General features: G+C 34.1%; 1 pseudogene; it reads right to left on the bottom strand.

Annotated features, from left to right (window-relative positions):
- Positions 1 to 686: 686 nt before the first annotated feature.
- Positions 687 to 1960, bottom strand: LOC141521218 (ADP/ATP translocase 3-like; annotated as a pseudogene).
- Between the last annotated feature and the right edge of the window lie 9013 nt (positions 1961 to 10973).

Here is a 10973-nt window from a genome sequence, read left to right as displayed (position 1 = left end):
TGTTTCTGGCAGCTTTTATTATTTTCTCTTTGACTTGGGAGTTTTGGAGCTTGGCTGTAATATTCCTCAAAGTTTTTCTTTTGGGATTTCTCTCAGGAAGTGATCATTGAATGCTCTCAATTTCTATTTTGCTGTCTGCTTCTAGGATTGCAGGGAAATATTTCTGTATTGTTTTTTGAAAAATGAAGTCTAGGCTCTTTTCCTGCTCATGACATTCACATAGCCCAATAATTTTTAAGTTTTCTTTCCTGGGTCTGTTTTCAAGGTTAGTTGTTTTTCCTTTTCTTTTCAGGTTTTTGCAAGGCAAATGGGGTTAAGCTTGCCCAAGGCCACACAACTAGGTGCTTATTAAGTGTCTGAGACCAGATTTGAACCCAGGTACTCTTGACTCCAAGGCTGGTGCTTTATCCACTACACCACTGAGCCATCCCGTCAGTTGTTTTTCCAATGATATATTTCACATTTTTTTCTAATTTTTGTTTTTTTAATAGTTTTCATTTTTCCTGAGTTCTCAGAGTAATCAGATTCCTTTAGTTCCATTTTGCATTTTTTTAGTCTTCTGTGTATTTATAGTTTTACAGCAGAATGCCCAACACTGATCATCATAACTGCCAAATAGTCAGCTGTGCAAAATAGTATATATATATATATATATATATATATATATATATATATATATATATATATATAGTGCTTAAGTACAAATGGGAGACATGATTTTTTTAAATAAATACTTAAACACAAATTTATGGTCCTACAAAAGAGCATTTAAACTAGATGGTCTAAGTTGATCTGCTTTCTTGGACCCACAGTAACTGTTATTTTCCCAAAAACCAATAGAATCAATATGCAGAATCATCATCAGTTCCACTGTGTGAATAATGGATCACAATAAATGAGTCCCTTTTTCTAAGAGCTGTTCTTGGTTCTTCTACAAATATGATCTGGCCTGAATAAAAAGACAACAGGAATTTCTTGAAGGTCAATGGTCCAAAAATGCTAAATATGGTTAAGTATTCTACATGATCTGTATTTACTGGTTCCATTTTTAGTTAGGATGTTCTTAGATTACTTTCTTCAATTCATCATACAGGACAAGCACGAAAGCTCCACCCATGCCTCTCAGAACATTGGATCAAGCACCCTCGAAGAAAGCTTTGCCACCTTCATCTTTAGCGATTTTCCTCCAGCAGTCAATTGTACCAGTGTACATGACATCAGCTCCTTTGCGTCCAGATTGCATCATCATTCCCTGCCTTATGGTATCAAAAGGATAGGAGACCACACCTGCTACAGCAGTCACTGTCTATGCAATCATCCAGCTTACCACAATGTGAGTGTTCTTTGGATCTGGGAGCATACCTTTTGCTGTATCATAGATTCCAAAGTAGCCTGCTCTATAAATAATGATACCCTGAACTGAGACATTAAAACCTTGATACAAGCCACGAATTCCATCAGACTTGGTGATTTTTACAAGGCAGTCTCCCAGGCCTTTGAATTCTCTTTCAGTGCCAGACTTCCCAACATCAGCTTCCAAGCGGGTTCTTGCAAAATCCAAGGGATAGACAAAGCAGAGAGAAGTGGCTCCAGCTGCACCACCAGAGGTAAGATTGCCAGCAAAATACCTCCAAAATTGTGTATGCTTGTCCACTCCTCCCAAAAACACCTGCTTATACTTATCCTTAAAGGTAAAGTTAAGGGCCTGGGTGGGGAAATATCTGATGACATTTGCTAAGTTGCCCTGCGAGAAAGAAAGCATCCCTTGTTCCTTTGGAATTCGGACTATACAGTCCATAATGCCTTTGTACTGCTTATCTGCAGCAATTTGTTTACTTGCATGCTGCACCTGCAACAGCAGCTTGACTCTCTCAATGGGGGCCACCTGGGTCTTGGAGATGGCGGCGGCAATGCCGCCGGCCAAGAAGTCCTTGGCAAAGGAGATGGCCTTTTCCGTCATGGTTGCAGCAGGAGAAGGAGCTGGAATTAGGAGGATAAAGCCGGCGAGAGAGGGCCGAAAGCTGGCTAAGTCATTGCTGCCTGCACAGCCACTTGCTACAGCTCGGAGTGAAAGGCTCCATTCTGCATTTGAAGGAGTTATTTTCTTCAGAGAGCTTTTTGATCTCCTTTTGCAGTGGACCAATTCTGCTTTTTAAGTCATTCTCCTCATGTGTCTTTTGTGTTGCTTTTTCCATTTGGCCTAAACTGGTTTTTAATATGTTATATTCTTCAGTATTTTTTGTATTTCATTCATGAAGTTGCTGACTTGGTTTTCCTGATTCATTTACATCAATCACTTTTATTTCTCCTCCCAATTTTTCCTCTACCTCCCTTAATTTCTTTTCAAAGACTTTTTTGAACTCATCCTTAGCATGAACCCATTTTCTATTTCTCTTGGGGGTTTTGTATACAGATGCTTGAATTTGGTCATCTTCTGATTATGTATTTTGATACTCCATGGGACCATAATAATTTTATATGATCATATTCTTTTTCTGTTGTTTGCTCATTTTCTCACCCTATGATTGATTTACCACACTTCCAGTGCTTTGTGGTGGGAAGAGGGGGGTTTGGGATAACCTACAGGGACCTTAATTTCTCCAAGATCTAAATGAGAGGCTTTGACGGCTCTCTTGCCTGTTTTCAGGCCCTCCCCTCTGCCCTGAAGCTGTGAGGAGGGTCCTTGCTTGGCTATGGTGATGTTGTGGGGGCTCAGACTGCAAACTTATCCGAGAGTAGGCAAAGATCTGAATCTTGCCCCAGTTAGAGCAGAGAGACCACTCCCAACCCCCCTTAAGCTCTATGAATGGAGAACTCTGGACATGCAGGGTGGCTCTGCCAACTCCCACTGTAGGTTCCCACCTCAGGGCTGTTCTGTTGATGGTCCACTCCACATTCACTCTAGTGTCACTGAGTTCTCTCACCATGCCTTCTGACTGTCCCTGATGATTCCTGGGCTAGGAGGTCTTGAAACCTTCCCCTCTGCCATGGACCCGAAGGACTGATCCAGCTATGCGGCCCTGCAACCTGCGGTCCTGGTGGAACAGACCTTTCCTGTTGAACTTATAAGTTGTCATGGATTGGGAAATTGCATCTCTCAGTTTTTCTGCAGGTTCTGCCCCTCTAAATTTTTGGCTAAAGTCATAATTTGATGGCTTTTGGAGTTTTGTGGGGAATAAGTTTCCAGGAATTCCTGCCCTCACATTGCTATCTTGGCTCCAGCCCCTTTGCCATACTATTTTCCAGTTTCCCAACAATTTTTGTTAAATAGTGAGTTCTTATCCCTGAATCTGAAGTCTTTGGGTTTATCAAATAGTAGATTGATATAGTCATTATTGTAACTTCTTTTGAACCTATCCTAATCCATTTTTTCTGCAGTTTTCATAACTGCAGCTTTATAATACAGTTTTAGATCGATCTGATAGAGCTAGGCCACCTTCTTTTACCTTTTTTCATCAGTTCCCTTACTCTTCTTGCCCTTTTGTTGCTCCAGATGCATATTGTTACTATTTTTCTAGTTCTGTAGTTATTTTGTAGTTTTATTTGTTGATCTGCAAATTATTAACTTCTTTGTCAAGGACTATTTTTCCAACTGTGTAAAACCTATCAACTCATCAAAATGTCTTATTTTAAATCCATAATTAAAAAAAGTAATAAATTTCAGTTAAAGACTAATGAAAATAAACAAATATTTTCTTCCCATTCAAATTCATAGACTCTAAAATGTTAATTAACCAAGAATAAGAAAATTCATATTATTTTTCTTAATCAAACATTGTTTCAGCATAATCTAGAAAGACCAATTCCTGATTTCTAAGACCATAAACTTTTGTTTGATTCATAGAATAAGAGAGTTTGAAAGAATCTTTAAGGTCATATAGTCCAAATCTATTTAATCTAAAGAGTTGATTTTGGGTTTTGTTTCATAATTATTCATAATTATTCTTTCCCGAAGTTTTCCTTGCAGAAATATAATGAATCTTAATCTTTTATCCTACAGCATGTTTCCTATGAGTTTCCCATCTGTACTTAGAAATATTTATTTAAGTTAATACAATTTTCTTTATTATCTTTTCTCTTACAAAGTTCCTTTCTTTTCAAAAATTTTCCTGGTGATAAGCAAGTGCATAAATTCTCAGCAACCTTTTTTGGCAGTTTACCTGTATTAGTAACAATTTCAAATTTCTAATAGCCTAGGAGGATATGATATGTATCTTCTTTTTTCTGTTTTTTGTGACTCAAGAAAAAAGGCTTAATTTTTTTAATGTATCGTTCAGAGACTGAACACATGCACATCAATGGACAGGGTTTAAGCAGACCAGTCTCAAGAATTTCCCAATTTTTACAGCATCCTTCCAATCCCATTCCCAAGTGGACTAATCAGTGATAGTGTAATTGATACTTCTATGCCTTCCTCTCTGAGATTTACATAGAAGCCTTTTGACTTGTGCAGTAAATGACTCCCAGTTAGGTAGCTAGGTGGCACAGTTGATAGAGTGCCAGACCCATCTTCCTGAGTTCAAATCTGGCCTCAGATGCTTATTAGTTTTGTGACATTGAACATGTTACTGATTGTTCACCTCAGTTTCCCCACCTGTAATGTGAATTTGAAAAAGAAATATCAAACCTCTCTTTTATCTCAGGTAAGTAAACTCCAAATGGAGTTACAAAGAGTCAGACACAAGTTAACAACAGTTATAGAATGAGTGCCCTCACAATCTTTGAATGCCTCTTTAATCAGAGATCATACACTTCATCAAAATGAAGGAAGGATGAGGAATTGAGAACCCTAGATAACCTATTAACCCAGGAGATGAATACATGAGAGATTAATATCCACATGAAGGAAATTCTGAGCAATGGCAGCTTCTTAATCCAAGAATGTATGTTGGGCTGGTACTCAATAAATTTTAGTTATTATTGTGACAGCTGACATTAATATAGTGTAAATTATGATTACTTTTCTTTAAAGCTTCCACCATGTTATTAGTACATTATTTAAATAATATGATTTGCATACTGCTGTGGTCAGAAGGTCATGGAATTTTGCCTTTGTATACCCTCACTTTTCCCAGTTGGCGGTAATATATCTTGCTGCCAAGTCACTGATGATTGTGTAGTACAACTAACAAATGTCAGTGGAGAACTCTGGAAATATTTTAAGTGCTATAGAAATGCTAAATAAAATGTTCAGACTTTTCTAATTTGGGACAATAGGAAGGATATTCTCAGAATCTAATGAGAGCCCTAAAGCAGCATAAATCCAATTTTCCCCCTATTCATACAAACTACTTGCAGCAATTTTAATTTTACGATTCATAATATGTGGAGGCCCCCCAGCGGGAATCAATTCCTATTTCACAGTTTTCAAGGTTGGTGTTTCTTTTAACTTGGTTCTTAGATTAATATATTTTATGCCAGACTTCTAAAAAGTTAGCAACTCTTTGTGAACCACTAAAGTCAAGAATGATAAAAGCACATCTTGGTTTATCAGACTCACATCCACATATGACAACACATCATCCTTGTCTCCCTTCCCTGGTGTACAAAAGTGCCTTGGCAATATTGTTGTACTGAGTTTTTTTTTATTTTTATTTGGTTTCAAACAGAGAAATACAGAGATAGCATGATATTATGAGTGGAAAACTAATACTGAATTCTGGAAAACATAGTTGCAAATCCTGTATATACTTAATGGTTACATGACCAAAGACCATGCACTAAAACCTAACAGTATCCCAAGAAACACTTGCCAATCTGCATTGACAGAGTGAGTTTCTGCGTATGAGAATCACTCCAATGAACTGAAGGAACAGGTTCAAAATTTAAAACAGTCACACACCTATGTATAAATTATGGTATTTAATGTAACTGACCATTATGATTCTTATAAAGAATCACTATTCCTTGAGATATAATGAAAATATATGAAAAAGAAGTATATAGACAAGTAATCAGAAGTTAAATTATGCAAAAATAGACTTTGAATTTGATAAAGTGACATATATATGCATACTGAGTCATAAAAATACATATTTATGTATGTAATTATTTGATATGGAGACCCCCCCCTCTAATATAATAAATCCATTCAAGCCTTCTTAGAGATAGCATCCCATTTGTGTTCCCCTAGGTAGCCTACCAAACTTATTAGGGTTCTTCCTGATCTATTAACATTCTGGGGGTATCAGTGGAGGACATATTATCCTTTTCCCTTTGTATATGATAAGCTTACCTTCATTTTTTTGCAAATGTTTTTCATGACATATTTTATATACTTCTTATCTTAAAATTTTCTCACTGGTAAGAGCTCATTTATATGCATTTATCAATATCAGTATTTTTCTGGATGCAGGATGACTGTGAATAAGAGGACTTAATGGTGCTGTAAATGTAGAATTAAAAAAAATGTTGCCTTTAAAACCTAGCAGTTTTGTGACTTTGGACAACTAATTTAATTACTTAATATAATAGGAAATTATCAAATACCATTACATATCTGTATTAGTAGAACAATGGAAAATTCATTAAAAAATCTTTAAAATAGAGAAATCAAAAATCCATACAAAGAAAATTGCTTTAGTGACATCTTTTAGTGAACTACAGAACCCCAGTTTCAGAAAAATTAAGATTGGTGGTCTACCAAAAGCCATTGGAGGATTAAGATCTATTCAGAAAACTATGATCTTTTTTAAAATAGACACAAAACTGTCATGACATAGCTATTCCCTTCAAAAATATTGTCAAGAATAAACAAATATCAAGCATTTATTCATTCTATCTGTACTTTAGATGCTATAGAACAAATAATATTAATAATATTAGCAACATTAGCTATCATTATTATAATGATTTAAGATTTGCAAATCATTGTATATGTTATCAAAGCTGATCATTACAAAAATCCTGTGAGGCATTTCCCCTCTTTTTGCAGATGAGGAACTTTAAGTTTTAGAGACATTTGATGAGTTGTTCTGGTATATAAAAACCTTAAATGTCCAAGACATCATTTCAGTTCAGGTCTTCTTGACTCCAAATGCAGTACTCTCTACACATTGTATCATCTAGCTGCTTTGAATAAGAGAAGTGAAAGCTATGGTTCCTATCTACTGGGGTTCATTATATATGCAAGAATATATGTACACTATAGTGCCAGCTTCCTATTAATAGTCTACTTCAAAACAACCTTGATCCAATTGTGTAATTGTTTCCTTCTTTAAATTTCAGCGAATTATATTGCTTTCAAACTGGCACATGTATTTTGAAAAGGTTATGACCTAATGCAGGCAAGCAATGAGCATTAATCAAAGGAAACTGATCAACAGTATTATATTATTGGTGAATGGAATATTAATGTATATAAAGAAATTATATTTAATATGAGAAACTATGGAATCTGTCTTTAGATGTTTTTGTGACATTATTGTGAATTTTTCTTATTCTTATTTTTAATATTTTCCTTTTAGATAACATCTAACAATAGAAAAATTCAATCTCAGAAATGGAAGAAACAACAAAGATCTCCTAAACTACTTCTTACTTAAAAAAAAAATCTTGATAATTGTCATGGAAATTCATCTAACTTTCTGACTTAGGAGATTTAATCATGATGAACATATCATTTCTGAATATAAATATGGAATCTTCCAATGAAATTTTGCTCTGATATCTCACTAAGAAACAAAAGTAAAAATTCATAACTCTGACAGAACATTTCAAGCACAAAAATGTTTGAATGTAGATTTGAATAGACAATGTATTTTTTCTTACCTGGGGAAGCCTAAATTCAAAAAAGATCATTAAAAGGTTAATTACAAATTAATGTAACTTTCAGATCTAGGAATCCACAAATATCATCTATTAGACATAGAGGGGTTGAAGTCTATATTGATGGAAATAGTAACACAAATAATATAATGAAATCAGATTTTCTAAATATTAGTATATGTATTAAATATGTTAATCCAGTAGTTTAATGCATAAATCAATCATAAATTGAATAAGAAACATAACTTCCTGAAACTCTAAGGTTTAGATATAGTTTAAGATTATCTTTGATTCCACAACTTAAGTTTTAAGTTATCTGAAAGGTTATAAATTTAAAGATAGTCTTGGAGATTGATGACCTCCCAAATTCCCAAAGCATGGTTATTGAAATGCATTCCTCTTAGAATCTTTAAATCTCTCTTCTGACATGATTTGTACAGAATTTAAGAGCAAGTGCCCAATATACAGAATGGAGATTGGACTTGGGATTTTTATAGTTATAGGGAATTTCATAATGAAGAAATTCCCTATGCCAAATAGGTCTGCAACATCACTGTAACTTAGTTTTATAAATTTGCCCAAAACACTAGTAACTTAATTCAAAACAATAAGCATATATTGAGCACTTATTATTTGTCAGGCATTTTGGTAGGTGCTGGAAAGATTTTATAAACAAAGACAAAAGACAGTTCTTGCTCACAATGAGTTTACAGCCTAATGGGGAAAATAAAATAAAAATGATATGAACAAATAAGTTATATACAATAATGCACAATGAATTGTATATGAGATAGAAAGTCACTCACATTATGGAGTATCAGGAAAAACTTCTCATAGAGGATTGGATTTTACCTGTGACCTGAAGGAAGCTGGAAGGGACAGATGAGGAAGGATAATATTCCAGTGTTGGGGAAAACCAAAGAAAATTTCTGGAGTCTAGAGTTGGAATGCCTTGTGTAAAAAAGACTTAAGAGGTTAGTATAATGAGATCAGAGTATGCTGGCAGAGAAAGATCTAAGAAGATTGGAAAAGTAGGATAAATATGAGTGGTGAAGTCTCTAAATGGCAAGCAGAGGTGCTATATTTTATCTTGGAGATGACAAAGAACCCCTGGAGTTTATGGAATAGGGAGGTGTGACAGAGATTTTTGGAAGATTAATTGACACTTACATGAGGATGTAATAGGATGGGGAGAGACTTGAGGCAGGAAGATCAAACAGCAGGTGTCAGACAATATGTATGCAAATCAGAACTTGGTCAATTATAAAGTGTTTAAGAAATGTCTATTGATTCTTTGGTGAAAAAGAAGGGAAGGAAATAGCCCCTTTGAACTAAGCATAGAGCTGATAAATATTGGCATTTCTGTGTCAGTCCTATTCTACTCCAATAATCTAAGACACCTTTACAAAGGAACATTTAGTAACACTAGAAGTATCTACATAGAGAGTTGTCTTCTTCTATCCTATTTCACCCCGTCTCAACTACAACTAGACCTTTGCAAATGTAAGATGCATTTCAAAATTAAGCATCCATATAAACTTGAGCATACTCTAATTATGTCCAGCATACACATGTAGAGTACAAAATATCCAAAGTAACATTTTAGAACTAGTGTTATGTTTGACATATGAATTATTAATGATGAACTTTGTAGTAATTTCTTGGAAAGGAATTCTGTATTATTCAATTTGTATATACCACTGAGGCATCTTATTTAAGTCATCTACTTTATTTCTAGTTTAATGGCTATCTGCTAATTATAACTGAAAAATCACAAATAATTTCTGACCATATACCTAAATCAGGTGGTTATGAATCAAACAAGCAGGTGCATAATATCTCTAATTGAAAACAATTACTTTATTTTCAAAAAGATAGATAGAAAGTCTTCCTTTCATTTCTTTTTCCCCTTTTCTAAGAGAAACTAGAGTAAAAAATTAAGTTTTATTAATTCTTTGAATGATTTGCCATCTTATACTGGGCAAGTTCCTGAATAACATTTTAAGTTAAATCAAAATGTGGTGCTAATTCTGATTTCTATGACAGAGGTGCTATTATTCATTGTTACTCTGAAAGCATTCATTCTATAGGAATGTTTTACAAATCAGGGCCTAGAGAAATTTTAATATCATTTCAAACTATGCTATTATCAATTCAAAATTTTTAATTGAAATACATTATTCTTTGGAATTCTAATTCGCATTATTGTTCTCCAATGTTGGAAGTCTGAATATACCAAATCTGAATGGGGAAAATAAATGGTCATTTTTTTTTTAGTCAACCCCAAAACAGAAAAAGAACAAACCAAAAAGCATGAATTCAAATGGAAGTTGTTTTTTTAAACAAATTTCAAAAATTGAAACAACTTATTTTTAGCTTAAAAGAGGTTCCCAAATTCAGAAAAAATACTTAAAAACAATATAATTTTGCATGCACGAGTTTTGCGTGATGCCAAAAAGGTAGCTTAATGGTATTCAATACACTAGAGTCACAGAGCAAAATAATAAATTACTAACAAAATAATAAATTACTAACAAAGACACAACCACATAATTAGACAAAGGTTAGAGTAAATGCCTTCAGAGAATAAATACATCTGTATGTATGTATATAAATATATATACATATATATATGCATGCTATGTATACATATACTATCCAATAGAGGCAAGGTTCCAGAAATTATGAAATAATTCATAAAAAAGAATAGTTCTGATACATATTCAGTCAATTCATAAATTAAACAAAAAGGGGGAAAATGAAGAGAGAAAAAAGAGGAAAAAGTAAAGGGGGTGGTTAAAAGAGATTTTTAAAAGAAGGTAAAGCAAATGGAAATGAAAAGGAAAACGGGAAGAAAGAGAAAAAATGGAAGAGACAGAGGGCAGGTTAGGACAGAGAAGTAAAAAAAGGAAGAGGAAAAGGTGAAAGAAAAAATAATATAAGAAAATAAGGCAAAAAAAGATTCACATCAAATAGTTTGTTTCTTCTATCTCATGCCAATATGAACACTTCATATGTCTAATACTAGGAAAAGTTAGAGTATTTTCCACTAGAATTTGTCCAAACTATGTCTGGCTCAATACTTTCTTCTGTTATTAGAGAAAGCACACCACTGTCATTCCATGCATCCCCTTCTTGTTGACCACAGTGTTGAATATGAAGTTGAAACAGTGTGGTTTGGAAATTAGTCTATTGTTGCTATACAC

The sequence above is a fragment of the Macrotis lagotis genome, chromosome 1 (genome assembly GCF_037893015.1).
Source record: "Macrotis lagotis isolate mMagLag1 chromosome 1, bilby.v1.9.chrom.fasta, whole genome shotgun sequence".
NCBI lineage: Eukaryota > Metazoa > Chordata > Mammalia > Peramelemorphia > Peramelidae > Macrotis > Macrotis lagotis.
The sequence above is the reverse complement of the archived record's forward strand: the minus strand, read 5'-3'. Positions and strand labels throughout refer to the sequence as shown.